Source organism: Manduca sexta, unplaced genomic scaffold (genome assembly GCF_014839805.1).
Source record: "Manduca sexta isolate Smith_Timp_Sample1 unplaced genomic scaffold, JHU_Msex_v1.0 HiC_scaffold_146, whole genome shotgun sequence".
Classification (NCBI taxonomy): domain Eukaryota; kingdom Metazoa; phylum Arthropoda; class Insecta; order Lepidoptera; family Sphingidae; genus Manduca; species Manduca sexta.
In genome coordinates this window covers 3,620-20,291 of record NW_023592326.1, presented here as the reverse complement: position 1 = coordinate 20,291, position 16,672 = coordinate 3,620, and the positions used below count along the sequence as shown (strand labels likewise).

The window sequence follows — 16,672 nt, the reverse complement described above, 5'->3', positions numbered from 1 at the left end:
TTGGCACACTAAGCATTGAGTTCTGGCGTCATAACTCTAAAGTTCACAGTCAAAGTATATTTTGGTTTTGTTATAAATAAATATTTCTTTATCACTAAATTAATTGTTTTATCATCATCAATCACTATATTTTGAGTATCAAACACGATATATGGTTTATCACCATCTGATATAACAATAGCTCAGAGTTCATTCACACTGGCGCTTGTATGCTTCTCTATAACTGCATCTACTAAAAATAAAATTCTATACAAACATACCTGATTAAACATATTAAATAGCTTTTAACAGTATTTTTGGTTTAGTTGCACCGTGTGGCTTAAAACATAACGTCCACGTGTCCACGTAAGTGTCACGTTCGGGATCAGCCTGTGTGTATACAGTTGCAACAGGCATAATTGTGTAGACTGCTATGGTAATTATCTGTCAGTCGACATTCTATTGGAGCCCACTCTACTTACAGTCCAGTCAAAATAGACAAAAAAATACCTGCGAGTTAGGAAAAATTCATTCGTCCAGACATTTGACCTTGAATAAAATCTTTTGCACACATAGGATTGATGGGGACTTTTGACATTTTATTGGTAATGACACATTAAACGTCTATACCAATTTTCAGCTCTATGTGAATATTTCCTAACTTAAATGTTAATTTAACTGGACTATTACCATCAGGTGCAGTAGGTTCATTTTGGCGTGCACGTATAAATGCGAAGACCTAAGCCCTACTCCTGATCCGACATGTACTCTACCTACTTCCAAATATAGGAAGGAGTTGCTCTAATTTGGACCTACGGTTAAATGTTATTAAATACATATAGTTCTTTATGGTTGCAAATTATAAACAATTTTTGAAATATATCGCATTGTCATCTTGTTGGATAAGTGCTTAAGGTGTTGGTTGTGAGTTCGACTCCAGATTAGGCATGTGTGATTTTTGATGCCAAAAACAGATGGTGGTTGCTGATTTGAAATGGTTGTCTATTAAAGCAATGGAGTTGAAAATTCTTGACGCGTGACTGAGTTTATATTCTTCTATTCATCTCTGGAGGTATAGATTGGATGTAACTTAGTACAACAATGGTTTAAACTATAACTAAGTGTGTGTATCTCATCGCATTTCTAGTTATATTTTTAGTCGTAACCTTAGTTCACACGGCAATGCTTGCATGTAATAAAAACATACAAAAGAAAATAAATAATTGAAAATCGGTCCACAAACGGCGGAGTAATCGCGTAACAAAAACACACAAAACATACAGTCGATTCGAGAACCTCCTGTTATGAAGTCGGTTAAAATAATAAATGACTCAATAAAACCGTAATGTATAAAATAAACCTTCAAGAATTACACTATAGTTTAGTAAAAACTATACAAAAATCCGTTCAGTAAATTTTGAGAAAATCGATAACATACAGTATGCTTTTGGAGACTTTGTTACATATTATGTATAGATAGCTTAATATCTGATTCAGGTCTTTGACATTATGACTAAGGTAATATATACGTCACAAAAGGATGACTGAGATGATTCAAATCATGATCTTTGTTTCATAATTGTGGGAAATCACATCAAAGGTATCGGCCTAATTACTGAATAATTTATTTGATTTTGATCTTTAACGTGCGATAAAAGAGTTTCTTTTTGTCCAGCAAACTTGCATCAAATATTACGTTTATTCCACCATCCATAAAAACATTAAAACCAAAAGTATCGAGAATGCACTTTCGTTATTAAATAAATGAAGGATGTAGGGAAAAAATATTTCTCGTCGAAAATGTGAGTTTTTGAGGAAGGTATGACAGGTCATTGACACTATAATTATGACTCAGAATTAAGACTAAACGTCACAATAAACACTGGCTGAATATTATGATGACCTTTACTTCCTTAGCAAGAAAAAAAAATCCTTTTAAACCACGAATAAATACCTTCAAAACAGCATCACAGCGTGTCTGACACAATGACCTTTAACTTCTTTTATCGTACGTGAGTTAAAAATGTTTTGGCGGGAACAGCGCGCTCGTCTGTTTTCACTATTTATTAACCAGTTTGTATACGTGTTTGATGAATAAAGTGGTCTAAACGTTATCATTAACAATGATCATTATAGAGACCTTGAAATACGTAGTTTATCAAATCTGCAATAATGTCGTTTTTTGCATAAACCATTTAGGAAAACACGTCTGAGAAAATTACTGAATAGAACGCCTAATATCTATCGCGTCCTTGAAAAATAGACTTTATAAACAAAACACACAGGTAAACACGGCTGTACGGAAATAGATTCCTTTGCCACTCACCATCATATTGACATTGACGGACGCGCACGCCTCCTCGACCACTTCCTCAACAGCACCACTCTCATACTCTTCAGCTGGCAGCGCCGGGTACAACCGCATGCTGGCAGTAAACACGGTATCATCTTCAGTTGGTAACGACGGGTAGAGACTTCCGTTTCCAAGCAGGGGCTCAGAGCTCCCTTCACCACCACGTTCTTTATTCAAAATCCATTGACAGCCGCGGCAGCGTTGGCTGAACGATGCCAACCCCAGCCATTGGCTTTAAAATTCTTCGGATAGTTAAACATTGTATCACTCGCGTACACGTGCGCTCTCAAAAGCGGTCGGACAACGAATGGTTTCTGGCTATCTGTAACAGAGATTTCATGATTCATAAGAATTTTCACGGGATAAGGAGTGTAACTTTTGCTTTGTGGTTTTTTGTTGGGAACTGAGTATGAGTAAATGTTAAGTAGTGGTTGAGTGTGTTTTAAAAATATTTTTAAATATTCTTGGATTTGTGAGTGGACATTTTGTATGCATTAATCGGAAATTTCTTTTCAAAACATAAGGATGTGAAACATTGTGATAATTACTAACTAACCCGATATAGGATGTGAAAAATTGTGATAATTCTTTATTATTATTGTTGACCGATGTTAATGATTTTTTTTTGTTTGAAAGCTGACGTGATTTCGATAGTTCTTAGCTATAATTTATGAAGATTTGTTCGGGCAATTGAAGACCATCAGATCATTTCCTAATTTCACATTTTGCTAGTATTTTCAAGACATGGACACATTGGGCTCTGCTGTAGTATCAAGTTGTCTATGGATTACCCAACTCCAACTTAGCAGATATAGCGTATTTGGACTTATTAGAATTGTCTCATTGACTAAGTTGTAAAAAGAGGATGATTGAGGCCCGAAAAAATTCAATAATACCAAATACAAAAACATTTAAAAAATAAAAAAAAATCTCTTTGTTGTTATCGAACCAGGGACCGTGGAGATGAAAATAGTATAGCGGTTCTCAGACGCGACGAAGCGACGTTTAACCGTACTATTACTAGAGTAAGTTCGAAAAGTCCTTTTCCGCCTGAGGGGGCATATCCGTCTTTTTTGCAAATACAGGTCTTCTATCGAGGGACAGTTTTGATTACAAACAAATAGGGGAAAGGGTTAGCCTGCGTTTCCACCAGAGATGTGCAAGGTAACTGGGCAGTTTGAGGATGTGTGGCGAGGCTGTGGAACGGTGTGTTTCCACCGGAGATGGGCTAGTTCGCTGAGCGGCGCGAGGATGGTAGGGACACTGGGAAACAGTGTGAAAGTATATTATACATTATCAATCTTACTTATATACTTGTTTTTGCATTAAGAGGTGATTAAGAATTACTTAAATAGCTGTCAAAAATATCACTGGTTCCTAGTTTAAACCTTATTAAGAGGCAAGATGACGGGTTTTTGACTTACAGCTGATCGTATAAATTTGTGTTTTGAGGTTAAATATTATTGTAAAGGCGGGGTACTGTGATATTTATTAAAAATGGACTTCAATTATTAAAATTTGCTATGATGCGAAGTTTGCTGTGTTGCTTGGTAATGTATTAATTGTTTTTGTTTTTGTAGTCCATGATTTTCAGTAAGAAAAGGTTAGCGCTGTTTAAAAGTTTATGAACAGATTAGTCGAAGACGTAACTAAGCATAGCTTTGCGATTTTTTTATAAATAAGACTATACGTATATATATCTCTGACAGATACAATCTAGTGACTGTTAGGTTTTCGATCGCGTCCGTCTCTTGCACTCATCTTTCCCTTGTCTTGTGTGTACAAAACCATCGCTTCCTTGAGCCGTTTCCGAGCTGCGTTGAACGAGGCTGAATGAAGTGATACCATTGGTTTAAGAACACATCCCTCGCTACGTATTATTCCATATCTCTGCCACAATAACAGAGTAATTAAAACGCCACACAAACGAGCGATCACTACACGGAGAAGTTGTATTGTTAGCTTTTTATTATTAATTTCAATGATTTAATACCATATTTTTATATGCTTGATTAATCTTATCAAAATTTTATTACTCATTAGCATAGTTTATATTTTTAATTGTATTGTAATCCGTAGAATATCGCCACATAAAAATATCAGCCCTGTATTATATACTGTCCCACTGTTGCACGGGCCCCTCTACTACTGAGAGGGATTAGGCCTTAGTCCACCACACTGTAATGCGGATTGGTAGATTCACCCTCAAAATTCTTATAGAGTTACTCAGGTATACAGGTTTCCTCACGATGTTTTCCTTTACCGTTAAAGCAAGCGATAATTCACAAAGAATATAGATAACTTAAGAAAAGTGAGAGGCGCATGCCCTTGGGTTTTAACCTGCGGTCATTCGTCTCGGCACTATTCCATTCGCCACTAGGCCATCGTCGCTTTCTAGAATAAAACCTAACTAAACCCGACAAACACATTACAAATATTCCATCTAAAATACATATTTAATTATATTATTATGACCATAGGAGAATGTCAAAAACTTCTATGATAATCTATTTACGTGGTGTATGCATACCTAGTCTTGCCATAAATATTGTAATAAAGAAAAAAGAAAATTGTTAACTGCAAATAACATTTATTACTTTTACAGTGTGTCAGTTTAATACATAAATATAAAACAATTAAAAATATAAAAAGCTTATTCGAAGTGGTCTCCATTGGCTGCAATACAGTCCTTTAAACGATGAGGCCAGTTATCAATAGAAGCACGCACTCTTTCCATGGGAAAATTCTTCACTGCCAATCGTATAGATTGTTTTAGGGACTCAAATTATCATGGCGTTTAGAGCAAGCTGTACTCTCTAAAACTGACCACAAATCATAATCCAGCGGATTAAGATCGGGACTAGACGACGGCCAGTCTTCAGCTCTGATGAAGTCCGAAACGTTCGATTCCAACCAAGACTGCGTGGACCGAGCTTTATGACCCGGCGCCGAGTCTTGCTGGAAGGACCATACTTGGTTATTGAACATGGTGATGTTAAGGGGCTTAACTACCTTCTCAAGAATGGTATCTTGATACACTTGTGCCGATGTTTTGATACCTTTTCACAAAAATATGGCTCAGTCACTCCTTCATAGCTAACACCCCACCAAACCATCACTGAAGTCGGATAATGTCCACGTTGCACTCTGTCGACTAATTGGGAAGCTTCCTTAGAGCTTTGAGCATAAATACGGTCATTTTGTTTGTTAAAATGTTGCTCAATTGTAAAAATTTTCTCATCCGTAAACAAAATTTTTCTGTGACCTCCCTTTGCGTACCGCTTCAGTAGTTGTTTCGATTTTACCACCCTATTCTTCTTTAAATTATCAGTTAAGAAATGGCCAGTGCGTCTCTTATAGGCTGCAAGTCCTAAGTCATCTTTTAAAATACGCGACATGGTTCTAGGTGCTATCTTCATTTCCCGAGATAAAATCTTTTGCTTTCGGACAGGATTTCTTCGAATTCTTTCCCTTACTGCTTTGACCACCTTTTTCGTACGAACACTACGTGGACGGCCAGATCTTTTCTGTCACAAACAGAGGAGGTCTCATTGTACCTATTAATAGCCCGGTACACAAACATTTTACTAATACCAAGTGTATGGAGAGTTTTAAAAATTGCATTTGGCTCCATACCTACTTTGTGTAATGCTATCACAGCGATTCGGTTCTCTTTATCACCCCACACCATTTTAATATCGCAAAATATTTTACAATGTATTGGCGCCAAAATGAGAAAACACAATGAACAATCGTATAAAAATGACAGATTCGAAATTCAAATGTAATATTTTTTTATAATTAAGTGTAACAGTATTTATGGCCAGACTAAGTATGAAAAGTGCACGCGCTTGGCCAATCTTGTGAGATCGGCCAAGTACGCAGGACATATTATAGTGCACAAGTGTGTGCGCAGTACACAGGCTACTCTCTGTTCCTTCACTCTCATAGTCCAGTGAGACGGCAATCCGACATGACCGGAGAGAGATCAGGCGCAGGACCGACGGCTTTACGTGCTTCGCCTGGCACGGAGGTATCACTCTGCCAACTTCCTGTCTCAGAGCCACTGAGTAATTTTTTACATGGAATAACTCAGTCACAATTATTTAAGCCCAACCCGGGATTCGAACCCAGCACCTCAGCGCAGTCGTCGTACTCGTACCGTGTTACAACTACGCCACCGATCCAGTCAAATGCGCATAATACATCAAAAAGGAAAATCATTGTTTAAACGTTTAAATTAAAACCAAACGTGCATCGGGTAAACCCTAGTGGCATTGCGAGCATTTGCCACGGGTAGGCACGCGGCCTGTTCCTCGCTAGCGTCATAGCTTCATTATTCGACGGACAATGACTGGTCTGACGCAGTAGGAAAAAATGTCTAGACAGTGAGAAGCGAGGCCAGAGTAAGGCAGAAGGTCAATTTGATTAACATTGGGTCAAAAGGTAAAACAAATCGGGATTTAGAGTATAGATCGGGACAAAAAAACTGCGTTATCCTAAAGTTGGTTTTAATTTGAATTTCTGTTTTAACATCGAAGCATATCGCGGAACAGTCGCGTTTCTAAGCGACAGAACAAAACTATACCTACAGTGCTATGTGATACGTGCTTTATTTTTTCATAATAATGATTTTTAATTATTGATTTATCACATTTAGTGTCCCGATCAGATACAAATCGGGACACGTCCCCAGAACTGATAATCGGGACGTCCCACGCAAATTGGGACACCTGGCAACAATAGGCCAGAGTGAGACCTAACGCAGGTAAATATAAAGTCTCTGATAAACATGGCTCCTTGGAGTATATCTTGAAGCGATTTCGCGAATAAAGGTGTGGAGATAAGTTAATACTAGCAAGTTCGCGCAGCAATATAATGCACAAGAACTTCTACATGTTCATACAAGTAGGAATATGTTAAATGTATACTGTTATATAAAGCTGAAGAGTTTTTTTGTTTGAACGCGCTAATGTCAGCAGCTACTGGATCGAATTGAATTTTTTTTTAGTGTTGGATAGCCAATTTATCGAGGAAGGTTATATAAGGCTATGAAATCACATTATGATTATAAGGAGCGAAGCATCAATGCAAATGTTGTAAAACAGGGAAAAAATTATTCCTTTTGAGAGCTTTCACTGCGTGGGCTGTATAAATGGCTAAAGTTACGTAACAATAATGAATGACGGAATTGTCCCTCTTAAAAGTTCTAAAAATATATTTTAAAACAAAGTCCCCATCGCATCTGTCTGCCTGAATGTGATAAACTAAAAATGTTCCCAACAGATTACGATGGCATTTGGTATGGAGACAATTTTGGGCGCCGGGAAAAACTGGGATTGGGACTTTTATCCCGGAAAACATATATGTGGGAATTGATGTTTTATTTATATACATAGATATCGATTTTATTTTTATTAGCAAGCTCTCTGCAGAGATAGTGATAAGTATTTTGATCACCAACGCACATCGGCCCATTAGCTCAGTTGGTTAGAGCGTCGTGCTAATAACGCGAAGGTCGCGGGTTCGATCCCCTCATGGGCCACGATATATTTTTGTTTTCGCTTTATAATACAAAATTGTGATTTTATTAATTCGATGTCGCAAATAATATCATTTATGGTATTTTTATTTTATGCAACAATTAAATATTTGTATTGTAATATTTATGTTGCAAATGTTTTATTGTTTTATATCTAGAATCAATATTACATATATATTTTATTTTATGTTTTATTAACCATTCTTTCTAATAAACAGGATTTAGATTATCACGAAAAGATGCAGAAGTTATCTTTCGCAAGTGTTTTACGTTTAAGCCACGGCAACTCGATTTCTACAAATTTTGTATTGCAGGATGTACAGCGAGTCACATGTTGATAGAAATTTTTAATATAAAATTGATACTGGTGTAATCTATCAAGATTATTGCGTAATATATTGCTGCAAGAACTTGCTAATCTAAATTTAGTTATAGGGTGACAGCAGGCGCGGTCGCCGCCTGAAGTTTTGGAGGGGGCATTATGTATTTTTTTAGATTTTCCATTATCAACCACAGATTGTTTTTTGTGTTTTATAAATTTCTAGAAGATTTTTCTCCCTTGACCTTTACTATTTTGTGGGGGTCATGTTCTCTGTCATGCCTTCTTTGGACCACGCCTAGGTGACAGGCGTCATATTTTAAAGTTAATATGTATCATACCTAATATTACAATTATATTAATATAGTATAAAAAGAAAGTTAAATCTAAAAAAATAAAGTTGTAAGCCTTTTAAAGTAGGTAAGCATTAAAGAACCTGTGAATCTTACTGTGACGTCACTGCTATTAAGTTGATGACGTGTGAAAGAGATAGTAATATGGCACTAAGCGCTAACTCTTGCCTATACTATTCTAAATATTATTAATTTCTTTTCCATGCTATTTCATAAATATTTTCCTTTGGCATATTTTGAATTTGATAATGTATTTCTAAATAAATCATACAAATATAAACTGAGTAAAAAAATACTGCGCACGTTTCACTCGACTTTTATTTAACGCGTTTTCCAATCACATTATTCAAAGCCCATCCCACAGAAGGTGTGGGTTTTACGTCACCGTGTGAGCCAAGTTACCTCAACCTAATTAAATGTTTGGCCACAATGACCTCCAGCCTCGGGTAACTCGCAGTGACTAATAAGGCTAAGGGAGTGCCCTAATTTCACTCCACTAAAATTAAATATTTTTTTTGATGTGAAGTACTTGGAATTTTGTGTGGTTTATTAAAAATATTGGGGAGCATGAGTAAGAATGGCATGTTTTTATTATATTTTACTAGCTTTTGCTCGCGGCTTCTCCCGCGTGAAGGAGGTTTCGGGATAAACTCCCGGTATATATTTTCCCAGGATAGTAGTAGCCTATGACCTTCTCAGGGTCTTGAACTATCTCCATAACAAATTTCATAAAAATCCGTTTAGTAGATTTTGAGGAAATCGATAACATACAAAGAGACAGAAAAGGGGACTTTGTTTTATAATATGTATAGAGTACATATAAATTCTTCTAATGGTAAATAATCTCTTTAAACATCAGAACCAGAGTATAAAATATTGAAATACTTCTCTCTATTATCGATTTTGCATGTGGCGCAGTTACATAAAGATAAGAGGTAAACATTCCATTGATAACTGCACCGGCAACACCTATACCATTTAACATATATGGCAGTAACGATTATACCTTGACCAGGAAATAAACAACCTGCTTCGGAGGCGCTACTTTTGTTTTTTGTCAGTACAAGTTAGTTCCAAATTTTATTAAATGTCGAGGTTTTTTATTTTCCTGGTCAAGCGATACAATTAATAAAGTTCCTACATCTGAGCGAAAGAAATTTTCAGCATAGTGTAAGTAGTAAAATTATTATGATCTTATGTCGATTTCGGGGCAAACCAAAGGCAATTTAAGTACATGAAACATTGTTAATAAAATTTTAGGTACAATAGACAATATGACTGCCCACGCTGCCTTATTGTTGGAGTAACAATAATCGCTGAAAAACTATAAATGGTGGTAGTCCGATCCCCATTCGCCTCCTTTGATCCCTGAGTATGATTCTCAATTAATGTAGAAATATAAAAAAAAAATATATAAGTACTTATAACTTCTCAGGCCTCATTTTCTTCTAGGTACACCTATCAGTTGTAGAGCGGAGAAATTCTACTTTGCATGCACTGGGGAAAACCCGTGATTGAATAACCAAGAAACCGTAGTAATGCGAATGCCATTCTAATATCACAGAAGATAAAACGGTTGGAGAATATTTAACACTTTCTTCGCACGCTGTGATTCAGGTTTAAAGTTGGCCAAAAATGTTGGCTGAAATTGCAACCAAACACGACATAAATATCTACTGATTCAACACAGGAAAAGGACAGGAAGGCAACAGGCTAATAAAATTGCAAATGTTTCGACGACAATTAGTCATACAACGCTAGACTTTGTATATAGGTATTTATATATTAGACTTTATAACCCAGAATACCAAACAGAAATGACGCGATATTTAAATCCTGCAGTAATCTGCGAAGCATATGGCTGATATTATGTGACTAATGCGAAGAGCGAAACTTAAAATGTGATAAAGTAATCACCAGTACAAAATATTTAAAACTGCATTGTAGTCATATGCGAAACAAGGAAGTTTGAATGTTTTTAGAAGAAAACGTACTCACTGAACGGATATAGATGTAATTTGACACACAGACTATGTCCTGGGTTAATTTAGGCGACACTTTATTATGAAAAGGTAAGTACAAAGTAGGACCTTATTTCGCATCCTTCATGCTAGCAGGGCGGAAAGCAACGTGGTTTGCCTCGTAAAATAAAAAAGGACATATTATCCGGTTTTTGTACAGTAAGATTATTGAAGGTTAAATGATTCAATTCCTTATTCTCAAAGTCCAATCCTCGCCTTTAAAGATCTGTGATGAGTCCACAATTCTTTTGCTAGTGGTACTGTAGAGTTAGTCCAATAATAATAATAATAAGCCCGCAGGGGCGGCTTTGTGGCGAGCCGACGGTGAGTGGCGACACCGCGTTCCCTGATTCCGTGGGGGCTAAATGAGACCCCCTGACCCTTGGCTTGCCTTAACTGGCCGGCTAGGGGTGGAAGTCGCAAGAGCTAAGAACCTCAGCTCCAGGGTGGAAGTGCTCAATCTGCGTAATAGCGAGGAAACCCACTCCGGGACGCGATAACGACCCGCGATGGTGAAATCGGTGCACACCTCTCGACACCCTTAAGCCACCCACACCGGTGTTGCGTCCTTGGCTTACGCCACTTATGGGATGCCCATCTAGTGGGGGGCAAGTCACCGTCTGCCTTGAATACATAAGATTGAAACATTTTACTTGGCAGGCGTCCCGTTGTCTCAATCAATAGCCCAGCAACCAGTCCAGCTAGATCCCATCCATAGACCCAATATAATTCCCATCTTTTCTGCAATAGTCCCTGCACCTTGCAAGCGCTGTCTTTGGCTGTATTTCCTCCATAAGTACAGACAGAGAGTACTCGCAAGGTGTATAAATAACTAGAGTAATGTATCTTAAAGGGGCCTCTACGTGTTGGATCCGTGTCCCCACGCAAGCCTTCCAAAAGGACCGGCCTTTATGCCGTGATTTCCCGCAGGAAAGATACAACATAATAATAATAATAATAATAAGTTTTATTGAAAAAGTACATAATGTGTTTTACAGTTAAAAAAAACAGTGGTATAACAAAACAAATTTCTAAAACAAAAATAGAGTATTTACCAGGGGTACCCAAACTAGGCCGTGCCTGTACCTTGAGATACCATTAAAAATTAAAAATCCTATAATTTGTAATTGCTTGGTGAGCATTAATCTAAATTAATAAAATAAAACTATTGACAAGATAACTTAGAAAATTAAATTAAATATGTTCTTAACATATGAGATCTAATTTTAGACCTATGCATAGGTCATAACATAGCTATGTTACCTAAATCTAACCTTACGTAATTACATTGATCTAAACAAGTATGACAATAAAGGAAAAACTAACATAATTATAATATGAGGGAACTTAACAAGTAGCTAATCAGTTCAAGCCCTTATACCTACTTACTATCAGTGATTCTGTTTTATCATAATCGAGATTAGCAAGCCAACTAATAATTATCTTTTTTGATTTAATTAGACCACAGTTCTTAATGTTGCAGTGTTTTGATATATTATTGTAAATAGACAAATGGAGTAGTACGGAAATCCTTTTGCGAAACTGGAATTAGTAGAAGGGAGATCTAGCCTATAAACTCTCCTGGACAGTAAATTATCATAATTTTCGGAATTAATAAGAGTTTTGAGGGTAGAGACACGCTTTGAGAATGTATAGTTGACGAACTCTGAGAAGCTTTAATTCACTGTATAAAGCATCAGTGGGGTACCTATAAGGTTTAAAGAGCATTAAAACGGTACGTTGCGCTCTTTCAATGAGTAGCATGTGTGATTTGGCTGCACTACCCCATACGCCAATGCAATATCCGATTAGTGACTGACAAAGAGCGTAATAAATAAGTTTAAGGGTGTCTACTCCGACTGATCTCCGTAACAGCTTTATAATCCCAATAACTTTGCGAACTCTATTTGATAAGGTCGTAATATGATTCTCAAAGTTCAAATGCTCATCCAAGATCAAACCCAAGTATTTTAAGGTCCTGGTTCGCTCCATTGAAATACAGTCACAGTGAAATGGATCGGAGTAGTCGCATGTGTGGATTTTGCAATATGATAAGTCCGGGGGCCGTGTTCTGGCTGTTTTGTGGAAGCATATGTATTTTGTCTTATTACTGAGAGTAAGAAGATTATACTGTAACCATTTTGATATATGGTGCATGCCCTTTTCAGCAGCAATTCGTGCGCTATCCCAGTCTTCACCATGAAAAATTATGACTGTGTCATCCGCGTAACAAACTATGTCAGCGGATATTAGGTTAAGATCATGAATGTCGTTCATGTAAATAATGAATAGCAAGGGACCGAGTATGCTGCCCTGGGGGACTCCAAATGTAGTGGGTAGAATAGAGCTAGTAAATTTATTTAGTTTTACAAGTTGCTTTCTATGGGAGAGGTTACTGCAAAACCAGTCCAGAGCAATCCCTCGAATCCCCATCCTTTCTAATTTACGCAATAAGATAGAAATTGAGACTGTATCGAATGCCTTAGCGAGGTCCAGGAAGACACCGTAGCAAAAGCGGCCGTTGTCTAGATACTAATAATGCCCATTTATCAGGGAGACCTCCTATGCTTATCTAATTGCTAATTTTCTGGCTATAACTGGGAAGGTTTTCACCTAGAAGCTGACTATGACGATGGTTATTATATAAAAGCGATTTGCAGCTTATTGATTTGTCAGAAAAAAAATTATCAAACTAATCCTAAACGATGTAAGCAGAGATGTTACATCACTCAATAAAATTACGATAAATTAGTAGTTAATGACATGATCGGCAAGTTTAAGCGGATATTAATTGTAAATTACATTTATAAAGAAATAAAATATAAGCGCGTACATTACGTCGGTAAATAACCTGTAAAGTGAGTCATGTATGAGAATACTCAATTCTATGAACAATAGTTTTGGTGATAATCATAAATATAAATAAAGGCTCTATAAACTTGTTAATTGTTATATGAATGTGTATTAATATATTTGTAACTTAAAGAGAACTTCATAAGGTAAATAGTCTAAAGAATGCGAAATTCTAATACCTATATACATTATACAAGGTATAATTAACAAAAGGTAACCATCGTTTGTTGACATCACGTGCGAATCTTACGTTCACCATTCACGGTCATAAAACAGATGTTTGCTATTAAATTAATATGAAAATGGCGCTGTATTTGCTATTTTCGACGTCGGTAAACAGGTGGTATTACAACTAATTATTTGATAGGATAGTTTCTTTGAGAAAAGTAATATATTTACGAAAAAATTCAAAAAACTTACCACAATACACTCCCCAACTCGGAAAACGAAGTGAATGAAGTTGTTTTGATTGCGAAGTTCCACGTTCATTCAATCTTTGTCAATAGGTTTGAAGTTCGCGCGAAATGTTAAACGTTTAAAAACTTCGTATCTAAGATATGGAACTTTCATTATATTCCTTTATGTTGCTATGTATGTTACCAGATATATCAATATTTATAACATTTATTAGGAATCAAAAGATTTGCGAATATGTTATTAAAAACAATTATAAAAATAAAATTAGCTTAATCGAGTTCGTCGAAAAACCTATCATTCGTTTTCATTCACAACTGTCAAGTGTCATAACCATTCCCTTGTCAGAATTCGAAACACACGTGTTTTTATTATTGTGAAAAGTAAAACAGAAAAATGAAAGTTTTATCAGAAGAACGGACGCGGATATTATTCGAGAAATTGACTAAATAGTAAGTATCAACAGATAAATATGTAAGTTCAAGTCACAATAATTTGTGAATTCATAATAATCTTTGTACACTTCTCACATCTTCAGCATCGGCGTGAACGTAAAACTTCTAATAGACAGACCTGACGGCACATACTGTTTTAGAGAGAAGAAAGACCGTGTATATTACATATCAGAGAAGTTATTACACCTCGCACAGACAGTCAAGCCGGACAATTTGATAGCGGCAGGAACATGCTTCGGAAAATTCACAAAGACGAATAAATTTAGATTACACATAACCGCACTGACTTACATAGCGCCGTACGCGCCTTTCAAGATATGGGTAAAGCCATCTGCAGAGCAACAGTTTTTGTATGGACATCATATTATTAAAAGTGGTATGTATCTAATACTCATTTTGGTAACATGTGTAATGTGGCTGTCGCAATAAATAGCTGGTGGTACGATATATGTTCTGGTGGTAGGATATTTTAATATCCAGCGACCACCATACACAAGGCGTTAAAACCTGCCATAGTGGCCCATATAAGTGTGTAAGGCTTCAGGGATCGGCTAGTGTATTTTTAGTCCCAACATGCCGGCATAATTGTGTCGACTGTCGAGGATACTCATCTCTTGTCAGTCAACATTCTGTTGGACCCCATTCCACTTACAATAGGTGTAATGGGGTCAATTTGCTGTGCCTGTAAAAAAAATATGTAAATACGGAAACACTGAGCGGAGTTATGTTTCAATAACTATCATATGTGTCCACCAGTGGCGAAGCGTCCATACAAGCCGATTCCTACCGGATTACCTTTTGTAAATGAATTAAAAATAAAATGAAAACCATAACTATATAACCAGAATAATAATAGTATATTCAAACAAGTCATCTTATACTTATTCAATTAAATCAATACTTCAACGATAACGGTACATATTATATCAATTCGTTAAATCGAAACTCGCGCGCAGTGCTCGCGCCTTATAGTGTTCGAAGTGAACCCGGCCGCGCATAGCTTCCCTCGCGATATTGTTGTCTTTTTCACAGGCAGCGCGGTGTCTTTGTCTAATCTTGTGGAAGTGACGTAAAAATACATGTGTGCGTGCGTGTCTGTGTACTTCAGGGTAACCCGAGAATTTGCGGCTTAATATTGAGCCATTGGCGCAATTTTTTTTAATAATTTATAATGTATTAATTAGTGTTTGTGTATAGTGTGGGTTAATAATTTTGTTGGACATTTTTAGTCTATGTTCAAAATAATATGTGATTTTTTTTAAATCTAGCGTTTAGACATGTTTATGTTAAAAGGAAATTATTAAGTATTACGATATTTTACTGATTTTATTTTTATTGTGAAATGCGTATTACATCTGTAGAAAAAAAAATATTTCTTCAGGTTCCCTTTTGAAAATTTTCACCCTTCGCCACTGGTGTCCACCCTCTATAGGTCTTATTATTTGTTCCATTTCTAATTTAATTATTTGTGATTGGTTGTATAATTTTTAACTACCATTATTATTATATTTATTGACTATTCTGCTAACGTAAAGTTTGAAAAGCGGAAAACACAAAAGAATGTCTTTGGGAAGGTGAAAATTAAAATAAAAATAATGTATACAAATGGAATAATAATGCTAAAAAGAAACCATGAATAGAAATAATTTCAGGATTGAAAGTTCTTTAAGAGCGTTTACGCATCCGCGCGCCGTATGTCTCAAAAACAGCACTTTTCAAAGGAGATAATATCCATCAAAACATTATTTTAAAACATATGAATTAGTAATTATTATAGAAAATTTTGTTGTCTAAAAAGTTAGTAGAGAAAATTTTTAGATTTATTGAGTATTTGTAAATTGTTTAATGATTACTGAACAGAGGTTTTCAAATTTGCGCTTCGAACGTCTATTTCGAAGCTCAAAATATCTTAAACCACTAAGGAACATAACAATATGTTATTTGTATCTAACTAAAAAGATCCTGAAGAAAAAGTTAGTAGAGAAAAATATCTTTTTATGTTTAATTCATGAGAAATAAAAATTCAAAGAATTCGAAAATTTCAGAAATGTTGGTCATTTAATTGATTTTTTTTTATCACTATATCTTACTTATTTGAATATAATATTGAATTACTATAATAGAAGAACATCTTCTTAAAACATACAATTTAAAAATTCTACAAAATTAGTTCTGTTATTTTTCTATAAATATTTTAAATACCACTATAAAACGTAACGCGCAAATCGTTTCAAATTAGTCCGCCTTGAGGCTTTCTAGAGGCGAGAGACTCCAGTTGGACTTTGCTGTGCGTAGAAAAAATAGTCACGTGTATACAGTGATTGCCACATCTTAGTACTTTAGTAAGTAAAATATTTTTTTCTTTAATGATTGACAGTAATTT

General features: G+C 35.9%; 1 long non-coding RNA gene and 1 other non-coding gene across 2 annotated transcripts; one reads left to right on the top strand and one right to left on the bottom strand.

The window, feature by feature from the left end:
- Nucleotides 1-2,426: 2,426 nt before the first annotated feature.
- Nucleotides 2,427-13,912, bottom strand: LOC115452744. The gene is made up of 2 exons (XR_003939508.2): nt 13,841-13,912; nt 2,427-2,654 (listed from the first exon to the last, which is right to left on the bottom strand). It is a non-coding gene; the product is annotated as an uncharacterized LOC115452744 (long non-coding RNA).
- Nucleotides 7,804-7,877, top strand: Trnai-aau. Its single transcript has one exon. It is a non-coding gene; the product is annotated as a tRNA-Ile (tRNA).
- Nucleotides 13,913-16,672: the final 2,760 nt, after the last annotated feature.